This window comes from Saccopteryx leptura, chromosome 5 (assembly GCF_036850995.1).
Source record: "Saccopteryx leptura isolate mSacLep1 chromosome 5, mSacLep1_pri_phased_curated, whole genome shotgun sequence".
Classification (NCBI taxonomy): Eukaryota; Metazoa; Chordata; class Mammalia; order Chiroptera; family Emballonuridae; genus Saccopteryx; species Saccopteryx leptura.
Genome location: NC_089507.1, coordinates 11,795,390 through 11,799,182, shown reverse-complemented (window position 1 = coordinate 11,799,182; position 3,793 = coordinate 11,795,390). Strand labels below are relative to the sequence as shown.

Below are 3,793 nucleotides of genomic sequence, written 5' to 3'. Positions count from 1 at the left end.
CTTAAACAACTGTTCTGGACAAATCCAGAAATGGATGGCTGTGGGGATTCCTTTCTCTAAGAGGAATGGCCGCAGTTCTCCGTAAATACATGTTTAATGGGTGTCCTGTTTATGTCTGGGGTCCCTTTGGAGGGAACGCCAGGCAGCAGAAAAACACTTCACTGGCATTATTTTTCCGTCGGGAATTTTTCATTTATCCCATCAATCTGTACTGAACAGGTACCAAAGCTGTGTCACTGTTTTTTCTGACCAGCTTTTTTCTCTTAGTAATATCACACAGACCTTCTACTGACCTATTACTTAGATCAAGAACAGAACAAGCTACTAGGCCCTGTGCTATGTAAACATAGCCCCGGACATGCTTTCATTCCATAGTTGTTTATCAAGCACCTACTATGTCCTGGGATTTGTCCTGAAATCACGCAGTTGGCACAAACACCGAATTTTTCTGAAACACATGTATTGACATTGACCAGCTTTTTCTCCCCCACACCTGTGAGTTTGTTTTTCAGTTGGCAAATTGATTTTTCAGCTGCTTTTCTGGAGGGCAATGGGTCTCAGATATCTTCACCCACTACAAAGCTGTCATAGGCCAGAGGGACGACTTGCTATACCGTAAGCTAAACCCTTGGCCCTAAAGCCACCGGACGCCAGGCTAACTCACATCTGCTCAGACATTTGATTTACCAACACCACAAGCACACATGGAAATGAACAGTCTGACAAATGTGCCCTCTTCCCTCCCAGCAGTCTAACCCCTCAGCACTGTGGTTTGGTTGAAAAATAAAACCATAATGTGCTCCCAAATATCTGCTGTTTTTTATCAGCAGGTTTGTAAGGGGATCCTCCACCCCCCACCATACTCCCCGGACTCACACACACACCTCCCCCCCCCGCCCCCACACACCAGGTTTCCTTTTTATTCCCCACCCTCCTCTAAACAAACTTGTTCTCAAAGAATAGTTTAATAGAACTGAATCAAAAGCGAGCCGAACACCGCTATCTTCTGCGCGCCACATGTCACCCCACTGTGCTATTCTAACGGGAGGGCTCAGAGACGGAGCGGGGCAGCAAGCTTCGTATGGGCCGCTGCTCAGGGGCCCCGAGCATGAAAAAGAACGTGGATGGTGGCCTGGAAGAGGTCACTGTTCCCACACTTGAAAGGAGGGAGGATCCAGACAAGTTTGAGTTAAGTCAGAGCGACACATTCCAAACTCCTGTAAAGCCAGGTGCCTGGAAGCCGAGGTTGGAAATTCAGAGAGGCCCTGCGGGGGGATGGGCGAGGGGACGCAAAACCAGCGCTGCAGCTTGGGGTGGTCAGTGCATTCTGAAGCCAGGGGATGTCTGTTCGCTCCTCGTGGGAAAAAAGAGAGGCGCAGACTCGCGTCTCTCGTCTCTTTTCATCTCCGAGTTCAGGCGATGAGGATGCCCTTCCTTTCCTGCCTTCGCAGAAATCATCTGAAGATCTCCCTCCGGGGTATCGCCCAGGCAGACGGTCTCGGGCACAGCAGGCCCGGATACGCTGACTTATATTGGAAATGTTTTGACAGGTAAATAATTCTTGGCTGATGTCTTAGGTTAAATATCAACTCCTCCCCACGCCCGCCAGGGCAGCTGCAAAGTATCTGACCCTTGAGACGAAGGTCCAGACCATGAGAAAGTGGCAGCGTCCCCACCGCCTGATCCGGGGTGATTTGTTCTCAGGGACACTCTAACCGCCCCCCCCTCCCCGCCCCCAGGAATGTAGCCGGAATTTGCAGCTTGGCTTGTCTCCAGAGGGGACAGGCTGGTCTGTACAGGGTTTTTTAATGTCCCCCTGTGTGGAACCAAGCCTCTGTACATTTTACGTCCGTGTTGGAGGCATTTTATAAGGAAAAGAGCAGATCACAAAACCTGCTTGGCCAGGACTTAAAATTGTTCTTTGTTTTGTGTTTTAATTCAAAATACACTATATATGCTGTGAAAACTGGAATCCCTCGTTTTGAGTACTTTAGAGAGAGAAGTCATGAAGCATGACCTGAGGGGGAAAAGGAGAGATCCTGAAGAGAGAGAGAGAGAGAGAGAGAGAGAGAGAGAGAGAGAGAGAAGAAAGTATAGTTGCAATTATCACCACTTACAGAAAGAGATATTAAGTAGATAATGGGCATCAAGAATAAAATTGAAGATTTTAAAATTATGAAAGTTACTGATCCTTTGCCATTGAATGAATATTACTTTAGCTTTGTTATTAAAATAGATGATCGAGATAATAAAATAATAGGTTCCAGTTACAAAGTTCCTAACATGTGCTGGAATCCATATCTGCAAGAAAAGTGTCAGAACCCCGGTGTCATAGATGATGAAGTTGTGGTTCGGTTATAGGGACATGCTCAAAATGTAGTCAATCATTGCACACAGGCCTCTCTGAACCTGAGGGATGTATTAGCAAAAACTGGACACACTTTGAGGTGGTTCAGTGTCCTTCAGCCTCGCCTTTTAACCATGACCTACACCCACCAGCAAAGATTTGCGGAGCTTTACTTTCTGTAGTTTGTATAAAATGAAAACAGTGATCAGATGAGTGCACTTTTCAATGTATATATCTCTCTTCTAGAAATACCAGCATGGTTCCCAAGAGACTTCCTTCACTTCCCAGCCTCCAGCCCCCCCCCCCCGTCCCAACCCATATTCTGTGCCACTTCCCGACCTGACAGAGAACCATCATATGGTCAGCAATCAGTCCTTGTGTTATAAAAGCTCTGCTGTATTTATCTGAGAATGGCCAATATGCATCCTACCAAAGTTGAAAATAAAGTTTGCTTTCTAATATCACATGTGTTTGTGCTGCTAAGTTTTATAGCAAGTCAGACCAAATCTGAATACAGTGGAAGGTGAATTCTAGAAACATCCTTCCTCATGATGGGTCTGAATGACAAGAAACAGTGTGAAAAAGTATGTTCGGTTTGGGTCTCATTTTATCATTTACTACTTGTGTGAAAGAGCACAGTTCAGAAGTCTGACTGCCTGGATTCAGACCCTGTCTCATCCAGTCAGGAAACGGTATGAGGTCAGCTATGTGCCCTTACCTTTCTGAGTCTCAGCTTTATAAAATATAAATCAGGGATAATAATAGCACCTGCCTAATGGAGATTGAATAAAATGAGAAATTGATGGTAAGTCCTTAGAACAATGGGTGGCACGTATTGTAAGTGTTCAATAAATGGCAGTTATTATAGTTGTTATTGTGATTATTATTATTGTGCTAAATATTATTACCAGTATCTAGTATCAGTCTCAGGTCCTTTATGAAAACAAGAAAAATATTATATAAGTTCATTTTTAAAATACATCATTATATTTAACTGATTATATTAGTTTTATGAAAATGCAGCTTTAGAAATAAATGAAATGATTCACTCAAATTATAGGGACTGAATGTTAAACCTGATAACCTATAATAAGTCCCAAAGATTGTGCATTCTCCCGGAGGCCAACTGTCTGATATCTAACTTAACACCAGTCACTGGGGGAATCAGAAGACCCTTTTGAAAGTTAAGGACATCTGCTTTAGGATTAAGACCACTCACTTCTCAATTCCAGGTCCAATAAAGTTCAGTTTTCTCGCCTGTAAAACAAGACTCATAATAACTACCTTGAAAGACACGTGAAATGATTGAATGCATAAAGCCACAAAGTAATGAAAGCTAAAACTTCCTGGGCTCTTATTTAATGCCACACACAGGGCCAGGCATTTCTTGTGTATGAGTGAATTTAATCTTGACAACTACTCACTGTGGTGCGTGCTGTTTGAATA

General features: G+C 43.8%; 1 long non-coding RNA gene across 1 annotated transcript; it reads left to right on the top strand.

Moving 5' to 3' along the window:
• Positions 1 to 1,066: 1,066 nt before the first annotated feature.
• On the top strand, positions 1,067 to 2,811 carry LOC136405981 (uncharacterized). Its single transcript, XR_010751603.1, has 2 exons — positions 1,067 to 1,550; positions 2,594 to 2,811. It is a non-coding gene; the product is annotated as an uncharacterized lncRNA (long non-coding RNA).
• The last annotated feature ends 982 nt before the right edge of the window (positions 2,812 to 3,793 follow it).